Source organism: Phascolarctos cinereus, unplaced genomic scaffold, assembly GCF_003287225.1.
Source record: "Phascolarctos cinereus isolate Bilbo 61053 unplaced genomic scaffold, phaCin_HiC Scaffold_1;HRSCAF=81, whole genome shotgun sequence".
In the NCBI taxonomy this organism is placed as follows: domain Eukaryota; kingdom Metazoa; phylum Chordata; class Mammalia; order Diprotodontia; family Phascolarctidae; genus Phascolarctos; species Phascolarctos cinereus.
The window spans coordinates 266,809,074-266,826,985 of record NW_027555514.1 but is presented as its reverse complement, the minus strand read 5'-3'; the positions used below and the strand labels follow the sequence as shown (position 1 = coordinate 266,826,985).

General features: G+C 39.9%; 1 long non-coding RNA gene across 1 annotated transcript; it reads right to left on the bottom strand.

Moving 5' to 3' along the window:
* Positions 1–2,769: 2,769 nt before the first annotated feature.
* On the bottom strand, positions 2,770–16,757 carry LOC110221720 (uncharacterized). Its single transcript, XR_002328208.2, has 8 exons — positions 16,539–16,757; positions 14,524–14,651; positions 7,534–7,671; positions 7,031–7,247; positions 6,893–6,928; positions 5,116–5,247; positions 4,853–4,937; positions 2,770–3,009 (listed from the first exon to the last, which is right to left on the bottom strand). It is a non-coding gene; the product is annotated as an uncharacterized LOC110221720 (long non-coding RNA).
* Between the last annotated feature and the right edge of the window lie 1,155 nt (positions 16,758–17,912).

Sequence of the window (17,912 nt, the reverse complement as noted above, 5' to 3'; positions counted from 1 at the left end):
CTGGAGCAAATATTCTAAATAGGTCGGCTAAAGTAATGTATGAGTCCTCCAGTCATCTGTGATACTCCAGGTCCCAAGCCTGGTAGTTCTTTATTCTTTATTAATGTTCTACTGCTGCTGCTATCCTTGCTACTCTTGTAATTGGCCATGCTGAAATACAATTCTCTAGGGTCATTCAAGACTCAATGATATCATTTAAAATGCCTTCTCTGCCCTTTAGAAAATAACATGGTTTGCATATTTACCAACACATTAAAGAGCATTTCAGATTGGAAAAACACAGTTTTTTAAAGGAAAAAATTTCCCATTCCTCCAATTCCAGTAAGATGAATAAGGAACCTGATTTCTCAGACCAAACCAAGTTATTTTCATCTCCTTACTACTATCTTTCCTAACCTGTCAAATATCTCTATTATTGTTATCAATGTTATTATTATTATCATTACCTTGGCTTTGCTTAGGTGGAGAACATAGGAACGAGCAGGAAATAATTAAATGAGAGGAAGTGCATAAATAAATTCAATTATCATGCATGAAACATGCAAATGATTTAAGGACTGCATCTGAAACTCTTAGTTTATATTCATTAATCTCAGGTTGCACTTTTGAGGGAGAAAGAAATGCTAATTGGGTCCAGATTAATGCACTCCCAAACCTTTCAATTTGTTTTTAGGTGAGGGTTAAATGATATGTATTAAAATAAACACAGCTGCTCATCTTCTTGCACCTTTTGCACGCCTCCCCCACATTTCCACCCGCCCAACCATACTTCTCTCTCCTTTGTTGAGGAGAGTTCAGAGAGACCCCACGTTTCCCCTGGGAAGACCCCATTCCACCTTTTGCTTTTGTATCTTTCCTTTCTTCCCATCTACCTCCCTCCCCCAAAAGCCTCTACCAGGGGAATCATGCTTAACTGCTCCCACTACATTTCAAAGGATGTCCAGATGTAGCAGCAGGGATGGATGAAGGGACAAAGGAAGATTTCTTCCTGGGCCAGCAGGTAGGGGGAAGAGCTGAGCTTTGTCTAGGTTCAGGCCTGGGCTGTTCACCACCCACTCTGATGAATGGGTTTCAAAGTATCTGGGGGCATTATTGCTTTCAGCCAAGGTTCTCCTAGGTTGGCATGGTGATCCCATGGTTCAGTAATGTGAGAAACTGGAGGCAAGGGGGAGACCTTGGGGGGGTTTGTTTTTTTGGGGGGAGGTTTTGGTTGTTGTTGCTGGCTCTTTGGACTCAGTCAGCCAAGAGAAACTGGCAAAAAGCAGACCGGACGCTGAGCCAAAGTTCAATCAAAATATCTTTTGAAAGTAGCCCTTTGCTTTCTTTCTTTCTCACTTCCTGTCCAAAAATGATACACTTACAAGAAGGAGGTCTTCAAAAGTTTCCACTAAAGCATTATATACGTTGTATTATGGTTTATATAAAATACATTTTATATACTTTAATACAGCTGAGCTTAACTGGAAAAAAAAAAGTAGCAGTACAATGTTGTGCTAGTATATGGAGGTGGCCAAATGTTCGCCATATTGACGCATATTTGTATATAAGTGTATTTTATATGAAAAAAACTTATTCTAGTTATATAAAATGCTATGAATGCATATATTTTAAACCGGGGCAACGCTTTGGGGGGCAAGCAGACGGCAAATGAAGAATCCTTCTTTTGAGAAAAGTAGACACAGAATCAAGGGCCTGGGAAGAGGGTTTAATAATAGAAAGTGAAAGAAAAACTCTGATCCCAGACCTATCCATTAGAATAAGAAAAAAGAAACAGAAGACAGGCTGCAGGCCGCTAGGGATGACCCTGGGCCTCGGACTGGAACGGAGTTCAAGGGGGCTTCTAAATGAGCACAGGCACAAAGGGGTTAAAGCAGGCAAACAAAAGACAGGCAGTCAAACCAATTTCACACTGAAACTGATGTTTAATTGGAATTATGATCCCCCCAAAGGGAAGGTGGGGCAGGTTAGTGTCCTCAGGGGATGGCCCCCCTCTGTCCTTTAACACGGACTGGAAATTAAGATTGGTCATTAATTATCAAGGTGACATGCATCTTTTCTCTTTCTCCCCCCCCCAAAAAAAAATCACACCTTTGGTCCTTCCCCAACCACTCCTCCACTCCAGGTCAGACAAAACCCACCTGCTATCTAATCCGCCCAAGATATTTCCCTAAGGAGGGGACAAGGACATGAACAAAGATACATACATACACACGGAGACACCAAGTACTAGACAGATACTCAAACAGATAGACAAATACACACAGACAGTGGCAGTCACTGGCTTGGGGTTGTCGCTGAATGAGATTCTGCTTCTTTACAACTTGTCCTGAGTAGAAGAAAACCACAACAGGGCCCCAGAACCTCCATTTCCTACGGAATCAGTCACTATCCCGAGAGATGCTTGGAAAGAGACAGAGCTTTGGTTAGGAAACACACTTGGGATATTCATTGCTCCTAAAAGAGAGAATGATTATACAGTAACTAAACCCTAAGTAAGAGCTAAAGATATTCACCTCATGAAGCCATATCTCAACTAGCCCCTTGGCACTTGCTGGAATTATCTCAGCACGAGGCCCACTTTTTCATTTTCTGCTGACTCCATGTGGGTAATTTCTCTCCCATGATTAAGAGTGAGCTCGGCAAGCCCTTCAAAGCATTTTTTTTAGGTGTGGCAGGGCTCAGGAGCGAATCCTTTGTCTCACAAGATGCTGGCGGAGTGTCTGTGATCATCACCGGACCGACACACACCTAAAATGATTTCATAAGGGGGAAAAATGAACTTTGTGGATCTCTTCATATAAACATGTTTTATACTGATCTGTACAGCTGGTACATGAAATGAACTGTTTACCTTGGAAAGAATAGTCTTTTCTTCTCCCAATAAGCATTCAGGCCTTTCTGAATGTCATCCAAAAGTGATTCCGCCTCCTCCAACTTATCCAGCATCTGGGACTGTGAGATAACCCTCATGGCCCTGGCCCCCTTCCCTCACTCCTCATTATTAGCCTCCTGGTGGGTGAGATAGAATACAGTGAATGTAATAACCATACTTCACACAACAGGCCTGCTCTCTCTTTTAAATTGAAAATCCCCTTATTACAAAACAAGAGGTGGGTTTTTTTTCTTCCACCTTTAAGTAGGAATGCCACATTCATTGCTTTTTACAAAAACGCAGCTGCTTTTTAAGCTACAGATAAATAGAATCTGCTAGGCAGTAATTCTACTGAGTCTGAATGCATTATTTTCTAAGACACTATGGCAAGGGGCTTTTTATTATCAACTGGAATGAACACCAAAGTCCTTTTCTCCTTTAATTATGACTACTCTTTGTTTCCCACTATTAAGCTACAATGTTAGATTGATTTTCTGGGTTTTTGTGGGCTTTTTTTTTAACTGCAGCCAGTTCAATAAATTGATGTATTCCCCCCCCCCCCGGAAATAAAAGGGCTAATGATTAAGATTTCATGGACTCTAATGACAAATCCAGAAATAGCACAAGAGAAATTCTACAGCAATAAATAAAATGAATGAAGAGGTCTTCTGATCTATGGAAAAAGGAATTTTGTTTTGACATCAAAAAGTAAGAAAAAGTGGGCTTTAATTGTTAATCAAAATGTAACTGATTTAAATTCAATTTAAAAACTGATTATATTGTCATAATGAGTTGATCTTACAGTGTCTATTTGGCCAGGAAGCTGTTCAAGAGAAATGGAACCTGAAGAATTCCAAATGTAGTACACTAAGTGCTTCCTGCTGTCCAGTGGTGCCATCATCATTTTAAGGAGCAATTAAACTAGGAATGGGATAAGAGAAGAAGCATTCTGATAACCCTTGTTCATGTGAGGCTAAAGCAGATATAACTTTTTCCCCTCAATTATAACCGGTGAATAAAAGATTGAGTTTCTGAGAATGTCTTTATTTTTATTTTATTTTAGTTTAGTTTTGGTGGGGCAATTGGGGTTAAGTGACTTGCCCAGAGTCACACAGCTAGTAAGTGTTATGTGTCTGAGGCTGGATTTGAACTCATGTCCTCTTGACTCCAGGGCAGGTGCCCTATACAATGCACCACCTAGCTGCCCCAAGTTTCTGAGAATATCAAAGATAAATTCAAGCCTGGAAATTCCCTTTGTTGAGGTTCTCATTTAATTTTTGATTTTTTTTAAGGCAATTGGATTTAAGTGACTTGCCCAGGGCCACACAGCTAGTAAGTGTCAAGTATGTGGCCTGATGCCAGATTTGAACTCAGGTCCTCCTGACTTCAGGGCCGGTGCTCTATCCACTGTGCCATCTAGCTGCCTCAGTCTCGTTTAATTTTTATAAGTCATTATTTTTTCTTTCTGAAACCCTCAAAAAGTCTCCAGTCGTCTTGCTCCATGTACATGGAAACATATAGAGATTTTGTTGTTCAATGCAGGGGTGGAGAAGAGGGACAAAAACCCTACAGGATGTTGGTAGCCTTCCAATTAGGAGAAAATAAATACTGCTTCCGTCTTGATGGTAAGTCAGAATTATCAGAATATCACAGGGGTGTAGGCAGGTTCACCCTGAGAAAATTGAAAGATTTAGAGGTTGTTCTCTCCTAGTTTTCCTCCGTGGAGTGGATGTCTCCAGAATAGGTAGATTCATATCTATTTGTATTATTTAAAATCTCTTTCCAATGGGAGTGACTGTAGATGCCAAAGAAAGCATAGGGAGTCCTCCAAAGTTTCTAGGTGGGTGGATTGTATCAGGTCACAACCACATTCAGAGAAAGAAGGGGAGAAGTTAGGAGAGGAAGAGGAGAGAGAGAAAGATGGAGAGAGACAGAAAGAGAACCCTAATCTTCTCACACTGTATTGAAAATAATACTTACATCTTCACCCATGCCATATAAGACAGTGTATCTGCTATGAGGGAGATGTTGCCGCCATTTCGCTAAGCTCCCAATAAGAGTCAATCTATGAATGCAACAAACAAGGGTTGAGGCACCTTTGGACATTCACACACTAGTTTCAAAGATAGAGCCAGTCTTTGTCGTCCTCTCTCATCTGCCTAGCAAACATGTCTCCCTTAGGTTGCCGGTTTCATTTCAGGAGCCCTCTCAGCTACAGTAGTAATACAAGAAGGCTAACTTACCTAGAATCAACACCCAAGGCCCTTCACCAGGAACTCTGCATATTTAGGACTGCTGGAAGGTGAGCTCCATTATGAAGCTGCCATAGCAATGGAGAGAGTTTGGTTTACTATTTAGCTTTGGTTCACAGGAAGCTTTAAAAAGAAAAAAAACAGCCTCTCAGAAAAACTTGAGGAGGAAGAAGACACAGTGAAAACCCCACTCAACAACAGCTGGCATTTTAAGGTGCTTTATCGGTTTGTGAAGCCATTTAAACATTAACTTTCTTTTGATCCTCACAACACCCCAGAGAGGCAGTTGCTACAGGTATTATCCCCATTTGACAGAAGAGTAAACTGAAGCTGAGAGAGGTTAAGGTTACTTAACCAAAATCACACAGCTAATAAATGCGTAAGGTGGAATTTGAATCCAGGTCTCTGCTAAAGCCAAGGCTAGTATTCCTTTGAATATACCATGCTGTTTTCCACAGGCAGGTATGGTATAGGGTAACATGAAGGAGAAACATATTTAGATTGAGAATTAGGGAAATCAGAGGCAAGCCCTACTTCTGTCACCAAGCCTTGGACAAGTCAACCCCTTTAGACTTCATTTTCCTCATCTATAAAATGAGAAAGCTAAACTAAGACTCTCTTCTACCTCTGACATCCTATGATCCAAATATAATTTGAATGCTGAAGAAGACCTACAAGAATAACACTTTGGCTATAGTCTGTGAAAAATCTATTCAGCCTAGTAGCTGCTTTTCTAGCATTTTTTTAAATTAAAAAAAACACCCAGTTCTCTACAAAGACAATCCTCTTTGTAGGGAGAAGGAAGCTATAGGAAAGCTCTTCACAGATTTTTTTATTCTGTCATCAAGTAGCAACTGTCTATCGACTTTTCTGATTCCTCTTTCCTTTAAACATGCATAAATTACCACTATTCACTGTTTTTGTTTCTGTACACTGACTTCGAAAACTATGACTAGTGACACAAGAAATCATCACACCTATCTCCCCTTATTAAGATTTCATCATTCATTCATTCATTTATTCATTCATTTATGAAGCACCAGCTTGACACAATGTATAGTTCTAGGGGTACTCAAGGACAAATAGCAGATGCTCTCCTGCCCTCAAGGATGTTGATTTTAGATGCAATCATCCCTATCACTGTTTCACTTGAACTCCTTAATCACACACTACAAAGAAAAAAAATCTTGGAAAAGAATCAGGCTAGAGACATCACATGTTTCTCCCTTGTTTTAAATCATTTGTTTCCCCCCAGCTACAGGAAGACTATTTGCTCTCTTCCCTACTCTCCCTAGAAAATGGGTAGTTTGCAGCAAAGAGATCACTGTCTCAAATTGCTATTACCAAAAGTAACTCAGGTGTACCACCGAAGTGGGTGGAATAAATTACCTATGTGACCATATTCATTTTATAGGTGAGCCAAGGGCATCACGGTCGGGTTAAAGCCAATGAAATGATGCTATCTAGTAATTAGAGTTAAGCTGTCCAAGTTTCCAATTTACTACCAAGAAGGAACACAACCATGGACATTGAAATCCATTTCCAATTAGCAATCTTGCCTCCCCATCCCAAACCCCAATGATTAAACTGCACACTTATTATCTAAGTATATATCACATACATCCCGTGCCATTCATTGAGTTAATGAAACAATCGATTTAATTGTGGCCCCTGAAACTTCCAAACTGCCCCATCTGGTATGTAGATACCAAATTGAAGGGCAGATTGATGGAAATATCTGACTTTGCATATTACAGAAACCACTTACCTTTGCTCATCAGAGTACCTGTTCTTCATGTTCACCCTGTCCAAAAAACAAAGCGGTAGATGTTTAGGTTGTGACGATAACAAAGTTTGATGGAATTGTTGGAGATAAACTACCTGTAGGTATTTTTTTTTATCATACCCTCTTTTGCAGAAACATTTTTATCTCTCTGTGTGCATGCTAGAGCATGCATTTTTTTAAAAAAAAATTAATGCCATGAATAGTTTAAGAAACCAAAATAGAGCTTTGTCAAAAAAAAAATTGTAAACAAAGACACAGTCTCAATGAGTTTCTCCAGGTGAACATCTTCTGATGATGCCTTCCCTGTTTCACATTTTTGTTTTCCATGTAGAAAAGTCTGGAGAGGAAAGAAAAAGTGATTTTGCTATAAAAGAAAATGGTTATCTATAGAATAAAAAGTCAAGGTTTGATCAATATATGGTAAGATTTCAATATTTCCATATTTGCAACAAGGAGAAAAAACCCAACTATGACAAATAAAAACTGAGTGAACTGGAATGACATTTTCAACATACAGGGTAATCATTTTCAACGTAATTTACAAGGTTCAGAACAACCTTCAACAGATTCTAATATTATAAGCAGCAGGAACAGTAGCAAACAGCACAACATATAATACTTACTGTTCTTGGGAGTGAATTCCTCAAACTTTTACCCTCCTGGCCTTTGCGTGCACAGCTCTCTAGAGCAAGCCCAGTTTCAATCACAACTAGGTCTTTGGGGACTGGCAATTCAGACTTGACACTCTCTTGTAGGAGCCCCTGTGAAGACAATATCAGCACAGCCTCACAATATAGGATGCTGGAGATGTTAAAACAGAGATATTTTCTCTCTTTCTCTCTCCCTTTTCTTGCTCTCCTCTTCTCTCTCTCTCTCTCTCTCTCTCTCTCTCTCTCTCTCTCTCTCTCTCACACACACCACACACACACACACACACACACACACACACACACACCCTAAAGGTACGAATATGTCCCCAATGTGTAAAAAAAAAATAATAAAATGAGCTTTCCCATGTAGGCCAGCCTTCCTAATGCACCCCCTCCCCTACTTTCACAAGTTTAAGAAATGTGTCCTTAACTTGTGTTTTCTGTTCTACTTCATGGGGCACAGTAAAGAATGGGGCAGTGCAGCTGTCTTTTTGTGTGTGTGTGTGGTACGTCTCACATGGGTGATTCACTCACTTAACAGGGTGAGTGTGTCTATTGCATTTGGACTCACATAATAAAAAAAAAAGGAAGAAAAAAAGGAAGAAAAAGAAAATAAAACACTCAAGTGAAATCAATTTAACATACAGAACTTTACACATTTTTACCCTCTGCTCTTTCATATTCCAGGATGTGTTGGTGGCATAGCTAAGTTTGAAAAGTTTTATATAAATGAAAGTCACTGAAGCATAAATCACATAGGGCAGTGAAAACTGAGATGTAGGATGGAGATGAAATCTAAAAGCTAATTAAATTCAACAAGAGCTTCTCAAAAGGCAACATACCATCTTCGCCTCCCATGCTAATATTTCGTTTTTGGAGGGTGCAATAAATGGAGAGTCTTTCATGGTTGGGGCTTTCACAATGTGATCCTTTCACAAGCCCCGATTGGGGGTGGGGGTGGAGATTAGATGCACGGATTACAGTACTGAATGGATGCCAGGGCCAAGATAAAAAGAAGAGATAAGTCCAGGCTTCCGAAGAGGAACTAAATTTGAAGCCAACTCCTAAAATGGATTGAACCCTATTACCTCTAGTTACCGAGAAATCCCCTAGACAGTTGGATGTAATTTGAAAAGGTCAGAAAAATATTTCCCGCATGGCATTCCTGCTTCATGGTTTAAGGGTGTACATTTGTGAGGTGCCAACTCTAATCATTTTTATTGACTCTGCTATACAGAGACAGACAATCAGGGAGGCAAGACTGATGGGTGAGGGAGATAAACTATCTTGGGTTCTCATTCAGAAACCTCTTTGAATGTTTCCAACTTGCAAATTGGGAAGACTTTACGTCTTTGCATGGGTTGCAGGAGAAAATCTACTGAGTGCATGAATGGTTTATGGAATCACAGAAGGAGAGCAAATCATTGGAAAAATCCAGATATGATGGGTAATTGTCTTTATTGCCACTCCTTGACCACCCAACCACTCTGGGCTACAAATCATTAAGAGAGGAGGCAGAGATGAACAAGTACGTTCTTTGGGGAGAAGTGGAAAGGTTCAAACCAAATACAACAAAGGGAACGGCTTCCATTCACTATTGCAATATTCCAGGTTCACTTAGGGTAGATGCCATTTTTGAATAAAAGAACTAGACTGGCTGTGGCTGGTAGGGGGAAGGGCCCTCTCTGTAATAAGTTTGATCAGTGACTGCGGTGTTAGGTTTTAGCATCCATGGGCTCACTCAAAATATAATGAAAAGGAGTACTTTTGCGTTTAAATGGGATTTGATTTTGAGGAAAACCTCTGTCAGCAATACATTTACAGTTATTTTTTTTGTCATGCAATTAAAATCAAAGCGGATTTAACAATACAGAGTGATGTTATCCATCCAAACACTGCATGGGTTTAATTAACATTTGACTTTCTTTTCACTAAAGAGTCATTTGTTTGTGAGCCAAACACAAGCCTATTTACTCTTCTCTTGCTACACACACACACACACACACACACACACACACACAGAGCTGAAACTTTTTTCTTTCTTTTGATGGACATATGGAGAAAATGCATAAGCTTGTTCTGGGTTCATGGAACTTAAGAGCTTTTCAGAAGCCCAGACAAGCTAGGTGTTTCTACTAGGAAAAGGCTTAGCAATTCTCTGCCTTACAGGATGGCAAGAATTCCAAGTCTGCTAATACGAACCTTGTCCCTTGAAGGATGCTGAAAACCGAAAACCCCTCATATCATGTAGTTCACAACAGCACTGCCACTAAGAAACACAATCCCTACATGATCCATGCAATGTTTTATGATGCCAATACAGGTAAGATTAGTAGAAAAGACATTCAGCCATCTGAATCTTTGGCATTTGAACAATGAGACAATTTTACTTTTGAGAGGGATAGCTTGACAAAAGTAGAGCAAAAATTTATAGAGCACTTAATGTTTGCAAAACACTTGCTATTATCTCCATTTTGTAAATGAGGAAACTGAGGCTGACAGAGGTTAAGGGACTTGCCCAGGTCACTCCGCTAATAAGTACCTGAATTAGGATTCAAACTCACGTCTCCCTGTAGGAGATAATAAATGTTGGAAGATTGGCTGATTTTTCGGGTCTCAGATGTTTGGCACTGGGCTTCCAGTTAAGTGTCTGAAATTTTCTTTTAAAGGAAAATATTGTGAAACATTTTGTTAAGGAATAGGAAAAAATGAATTACTTTACTTTGGTTGTATCTTGTGTTTTTTTTTTCAGTCCATTGGAATACCATATAGACTGGAGTAATTTATTCACTGATGCCTCAGTGACCTGAAAGAATTCATTTAAATTCAACAAATATTTGTTATTTCATTGACGGGTTTTACCATACATATATATATGTATGTATGTATGTATATATATATATATATATATATATATATATATATATATATATATATATATATATATATATATATATATATATGTATGTATGTATGTATATATATATGTACACACACACACACACACACATATATATACATACACATATATGTATATATACACACACATATATACACATACATACATATATATACACACACACTATGTGTGTGTGTGTGTGTGTGTGTGTGTGTGTGTGTGTGTGTGTGTGTGTGCATGCATGTGCCCAGTGCCAACCATCTGGCTGAGACCTGAAGAATCAGCCAGTCGCCAGTATAGCAACATTTATTGTCTCCCACATGTCCAGTGGTATGCTGGCTGTGAGGGATACAGAGACAAAGGATGAAATGATCTATCTCTATTTTCATTGGGAAGTTTACAGAGCACTGGGTCACACAGCAAGGGAGAGCTGAGCTTGAATCCTAATGGCCTCATAGGCAGAAAGATCTGGGTACAACATCTGCTTCTGATATATAATGGCTGTGTAACCTGGGGCAAGACCTGTAAAATAAACAGTATAAGTGACAAATTATGTATTGAGAAACACACACATGGGGTTTTCCACACCAGAAGAGTGCTGGTTCTAGGCTAGGAGGACCTGGATGAAAATCTTGCCTCTGATGCTTACTATTTCTGTGACGTTGGACAAATCATTTAAGCACTCTGAACCTCAGTTTTCTCTTCAGTAGAATAAGAGGATTGGACTGGGTAGCAGCTGTGTTCCCTTCCAGGTCTTGATCTCGGTTCCTAAAGATTGTTGCATTCCTTTACTTTAACACGTGAAGGGATTTGCCCAGACACATAAAGCCAGTGGGTAGATAAAGCCAGGATTTGAAAGTGGGTTTCTGACTTCAAATTCAGCAATTTTCACATTGGATGGTGCAACAGGGTGGCAGTGATGGATTCTCAGTAAAGGATGAACTTTAATAAACCTGTGTGAGTATATAAGGAAGATGAATTTGGCAGCTAAGTTAGACTAAATGGCATCTGATGTCCCAGATCTATGTTCCTATTAATATGATTATTTTGTTCAGTGACCTGTTTGGGTTGGCTTTGTTTGAGGCAGAGAGGAGAGAGATCTCCTAGGAACCTGCTGTATTAGTGCATATAAAAATACCTCAATTAGGGCGGTGGCAGCTAGAATGGTAAGTTGAAGACTAATCTGAAAAACAAAATGAGGAAGACAGAGTAAAAGACATCTAGCTCTTGTTCAGTTCTGTCTGGCTCTTCATGACCCCATTTGGGGTTTTCTTGGCAAAGACACTGGAGTAGTTTTCCATTTCCTTCACTAGCTCATTTTACGGATGAAGAAACTGAGGCAAACAGGGTTAAGGGACTTGCCCAGGATCATACAGCTAGTAAGTGTCTGAAGACAGATTTGAAGTTGTGAAGATAAGTTTTCCTGACTCTAGGACCAATGCTCTATCCATTGTGCTGCTCACATCTTCCTGACTTCTAATTCTGGTCACTATGATCCTGTGGTGATGCAGAGCTCCATTTGAAAGGACTCAGTGATTAATGGGCAATGTTGAATGAATAAGAAAGAGAAAGGAAAGATGGCTCTATGGTTAGAAGCATTGATTCCGGAGGCAATTGTGAGGTCCTTAACTCCCCCTTATTAATAATGGAGAAGACGGGAAGAGGAAAGTCTGAGGGAGAAAGACAAACTTAGTTATAAGAGCTCTAACCTTGACTCCATTAGTGATTTGGGGAACTCTGGACATGTTTGCCATGAGATGCTTAATAATGACCTTAAACTTGAGTGAAATGAGTTTGTTCTCCAGCTGAAGCTAATAAAGTACCTACTTTTCTTTAGTCTGTTAACGTCACTTTTCATTTGGATCTCCATCTCTACCCTAACACTGGACAGAGAATTTCATCTTTTGCCATCATAAATATATCAGTAACCAACCTGAGACCTTTAGTATGTAAGGGAATGTCTTCCAGCCAGGCACATTACAACCTGTGTATTACTTAGATTTAAAAATCTGAGTAGAGCACCAGCCAGGGTGGGGGAGGAGCTGGGTGTTTTAAAAATATTTTTGTAACTGGAAGTTTTTTTTTTCTTTTGGACTAGATCTGTGATTTCACCAATGCAGAGTGGACAGCTTCTTATGAAAAATGGCATTCTATATGGCTCCTGGAAGTCAGGGTCAGTCTCATCATTGTCTTTGTAATCCTAGCATTAGGCACATAGTAGGTCTTTAATAAGTGCTTGCTAATTGATTGTCATATCTACATAAGAGTGTTGATTTTATTTATTCATTTGGAACATACTTCTTATTTCATTGATGAAAGGAACTCCAGGTGAGGGAAATTTCCCTACCAATAAAGGCCGGCAACTCTTCTATAGGGCTTAATCTTAGAGAGTCCCCATAAGGGGTTGAGAAGAGAGAGCCTTGGTCAGTGTGACTCGATGGGTCTTCTTGACTCAGAAAGACAGCCTTTGTATCCAATTCACCACACTACTCCATAGGATTCTTGTGAGGATGAAATGGAGCTTTGCATACCTAAAGGTTATTTAAATTATTATTATGCTGACCAATGTTGACAGCCACAGAGGCTGGGCCATTACCTGCCCTGACTAAATGGACGCGGGGTATGGGGCTCCTTTTGTGTGTTGTCCAGTTTATCCAGGTATTAGAGATTGTCGCAGCGCTCCTGGAACTTCTGCTGCTACGGAGGGGACGGTTTTAGAAAGCTGCTTCTGGCTGCTATGGATTCCTCACCCCCACCTAACACATTTAGCAGCTTAATTGGACACAAAGAAGAACTATTGGAATTGCCATTTAAGTCATTATATCCAGAGAAGGGCTGGGAGAGAAATTAAAGTTCCTTCCCTGGTTGGAGATGCATTGATGCTGAGCACTGACACCATTGTGGGGCACCAATCACAGCGACCACTTTTTGGAGTGGGAGATGTGCAGCTAATTGGTTATTGTCGCAGGCTAATCAGGAGAGTAGAAATAGAGTAATTATATGGGTTACAAAAAATATCGTACACATTCAGCATCATGGTTCTTTTATTTTACCAGATCATGATTTACAAACTAAAATGTTAAGGGTTTTTTTTTGTTTTAAACATAGGCATATATTGATATGTGTACATCTGTATTAGGGGTGGGGGACCTGTGGCCTCAAAGCCACATGTGTCCCTCTAGGTCCTCAAGTGTGGCCCTTTGACTGAATCCAAACTTCACAGAAAAACATCCCCTTCATAAAAGGATTTGTTCTATAAAACGTGGACCCAATCAAAAGGCTGCACCCAAGGATCTAGAAGGCCACAGTTTCCCCCCCTCTGGTCTATACGATATACATATATGATATATCATATATGTATATATCTATATCATATATGTATATATCTAAAACATTTTAAATATATATGTATGCATATCTATATATCTAAAGGTATCTGGAGAAGTAAATATAAACACACACATATATATACATATCCATACATGTTTCACAAATATGTAGTCTGTATATGTATGTGTGAGTGCATACTCATCAACCCGACAACTTAATTGGTAACAATCAGGATCTCCTATTGAGGAGATGTTCACCGATGTAGATTGGTACAAACTCTGCCAAGTGTGGGCTAAGAGAATTGCATAGGACTTTGAGAAATTAAGTGCCTTGTTCAAGGTAGGACAAGGGAAGCAGTCCAGGACTCTGAGGTCCCAGATTCAAATCCTACCTTGAATGGTGACTGCTTGGGCAAATCACATCCTTTCACATTGTTTCCATTTCCACATTGGTAAAATGATGGGCTTGAACTTACACCCTCTATTTTTCAATTAACAAACATTTCTTTTCTCTTCTCTCTCTCTCACACCCCCCCCATAATAGAAAAAAAAACTAATTGTAACAAGCATGCCTAAATCAAGCAAAATAAATTCCTGCATGGGTCCCGCCCTGCAATATGTATCTTGTTCTGAATCCTGAGTGGGCCACCTGTTAGGAGCAACCCTTTCATGATTGAGGGAATGATGAGGGATCTAAATGAGGGAACTAAATCCCATAGAGATGAAAAGACTTACCCAAGGTCACAGAGACAGCATCAGTGGTGGGAAGTAAGCCCAGATCCTCTGACTCCATCCAAAGCCTGGGCCACACCACCATTCCTCAAGCAATACATGTCAGAGGAGAGGCCCAAATCCACATTTTCCTGAGTGTGGGAGGGGCTTTTTAATTTACTATGTCACATTAATAATTAATAACATAATAATATCATTTTCTTGCCTCCTAGCATTATTCAGGCTAACTCTTTTTATCAAAAACCTGCTGCCGCTAGAACCCGTGACATTTCTTCCTTTTCTCTGTAATTACCCCCATTTTCACAGGTTATGGGTTTAAGTGCTGAAATTCTTTTTTGAGGTCTTAACACTCTACAGAGGGCTGTTCCAGCGCAGCGGGGAACTTGGCACACCCTGTACCCATCTTGAGCTGCCACTTGCAGGTTGACTATCAGATGGTCTCATTCTGTCTGCGGGAGAGCCCAGTTGACTTGGCTGGTCCCCTTTCAGGCCGGAAACCTTTTGGTAGACACTAAAAAGAAGCAGTGGCTGGGAGGAGAGCTGTCCCAATGCTCAGGAGGCATTAAAAATGGGCCAGGAGGAGACAGAGCAACAGCTGGCCTGCTCTGCTTTCAGAAAGCAGCTGCTGCCCAGAGGTCTGGAGGTGAAATCTGCTCTTAAAAATAGCAGTGAAATTAGGCTCAGCCTCTGAGAGGAGGAAAGAAGACACAGGGACAGGGAAAGGCAGAGATGGACACAGCACTAAGGCAGGGGTTGAGGAAGGGTGACAGGAGTCTTGTTTGGTCTCAACCTGAACTTTTCTTACCAGGGAACAAGAGAGAAGAAAATGGGGGAGGGGGTAACAATATGGCAGACTTGTCTTTTGCACCCATGGAAAAACCATGGCATTAGCTTAGGTTCGTAGATTTCCAGCTTAGATGGGACTTTAGAAGGTAGAACATGAGCCCATTTTCAATGCCCTTTGCCTTCTAACAAGTTAGAGAGTCATCCAGTGAGAGATTTAAAACATCTTTGGGCCAATCAATGATTTAACAGTGTAAGCTCCTATAATTTAAGCTTTCCGTTTAGGTCCTCAGTACAATTCCTTCATTTTGCAAATGAGGAGACAGAGGCCCAGAAAGATTAAATAGCATAGGCATTGTCAGAGGTGAGATCTGAATCCTGGTCTTTTGAATTCAGAACATTTGCCATTGCTCCACATTGTCTTTCTTTTATATAGGGTGTCCCAAGTGTCTTGCTGCAGTTTTAAGCTACTAAAACCATTTTAGCTTTATTATTAATTAAAACTATTTTAGCTTTATTATTACTTAAGTAACAATAAAGCTAAAACAGCTTTAATAAAATCTATGTCACCCCATACACGGCTCACACTTACATAACATTTTGTGCTTTGAAAAAGTTTTATAATCATTCTCATTTGTTCTTCCAACAATCCTGTAGGGAGCTCTTGTTATGATCCCATTTTACAGATAAAGTTATTAAAGATGGCAACCTTGAAGTGACTTGCTCAGGGTAACATAGGCAGGCAGTGTCTGAGGAGGCATTTGAACCCAGATCTTCCTGACTCCTGATCTAGCACTCTAAAAAGTTAACAAAGTTCCTTGTTAATTTTATATCTGAAAATAGCAACTTGTTTTGGAAATTAGCCAAGCCTCCCCTTGGCCTGTGTAATTTTTTAAAATTAAGAAAACAGCAGCTGAACTTATTATATATGAAAATTTCCTCTTACCTGATCTCTGCTGTGTCTGCCACTGATGCTATTAGAATTAATTTTCTACAAATTATGTTACAGAACGATGAGAAGCAATTAAAATATTGCAATTGCTTCTGAAGAAGCTGATAACACAGCATTAGATACTTTGGCGACTAGAAATCGGAGACATGCTTCTTGTCCTTTCTGGTTGTCATGGGCAGACATATAAGAACTTCTGAAAATCAAATTGTAAAACATAGGGGAGACAAACCCAGACCTCTTTTTCCCACCATTTCAACAGCCTAAAACAAAATGCTTCCTATACCTTGAGTGTTATCCACACTCCAAGCACGGCAGGAGTCCTTGGGCTCCAGAAAGTAACCCCACAAATGCCATTCCAATCAGGATTTCTTCTGTTGAGGGATATTCCCAGGCACTTTCTTTCTTGTTTGGGAAACAACATGGTTTACACTTTCCAAATGATTTTCCAAATCAAATTTTTAAATCTCTAGCAGAAATGATCTTTCCCATGGGTGACGTGAATTTCAACCTAAGAAGCAAAGATGAATGTAGTCAGCCTAGAACTTATTGGTCTAGAATAACAGAGAACAAAAAGTTAGCATTTATATAGCTCTTTAAAGTTTGCAAAGTTGCTTCATAAATAATAGATGATTTTATCTTCACAACAGTCCTGGGAGGTCAAGGCTGTTATTATTATGAATTTGTGTGTGTGTGTGTATGTATGTGGCAATCAGGGTTATGTGACTTTCCCAGAGTCACACAGCTAGTAAGTGTCTGAGGTCACATTTGAACTGAGGTCCTCCTGACTCCAGGGCTGGTGTACTATTCAGTGTGCCATCTAGCTGCCCCTCCCCATTTTATTTATTTTTTATTTTTTTATTTTTGGCTAGGCAATGGGGTTAAGTGACTTGCCTAGGGTCACACAGCTAGTGAGTATTATGTGTCTGAGGTCACATTTGAATTCAGGTCCTCCTGAATCCAGGGCCAGTGCTCTATCTACTGCGCCACCTAGCTGCCCCTGCCCCTCCCCATTTTAGAAATAAGTAAACTGTGCCAGACAAAGGTTAAGTGACTTGTTCACAGTTACCCAGCAAGTAAGTCAAAACATTACTCTGAGATGTCATTGATCCTCTTGGAAAACAAAGAACTAACATGTGTCTGAGCCTGGATTTGACTCAAGTCTTCACGACTCCAGATTCGTCCCTCTATTCAAGGCTCTGTCATATTGCCTTGACATTCTTTAATCATAGGGGTAAGGAGCCAGAGCTAAAAGGGTCCTTGTAGATATTCTAGGACAATCCTTTCATTTGACAGATAAGGAAACTGAGGCACAGAGAAGTCAAGTTACTTCCCCAAGGTTATACTGGTAATAAATATCGCAAGAAAGTCCGAGCCCAGTCCTGACTCCAGAGTGGGGACTCTTTCCATCATTCTTTCCTCACCTCTACTTTTTTGACCCCCTACTTTCCTTCAAGTGAAGCCTAAGTGTTATATTCTACATAGAAACTTTCCAATATTCCCAGCTACTAGGGCCTTCCTGCCAAAATTACAACGAATCAATTTTGTACCTCCTTATGGCTATAGCTGCCAGCTCCTCAAAGGCAAGTATGTTTCACTTCGGTATCTACATCCTACATGCTAAGGTAGTTCTTGCTACATTATGAATGCTTAATAATTG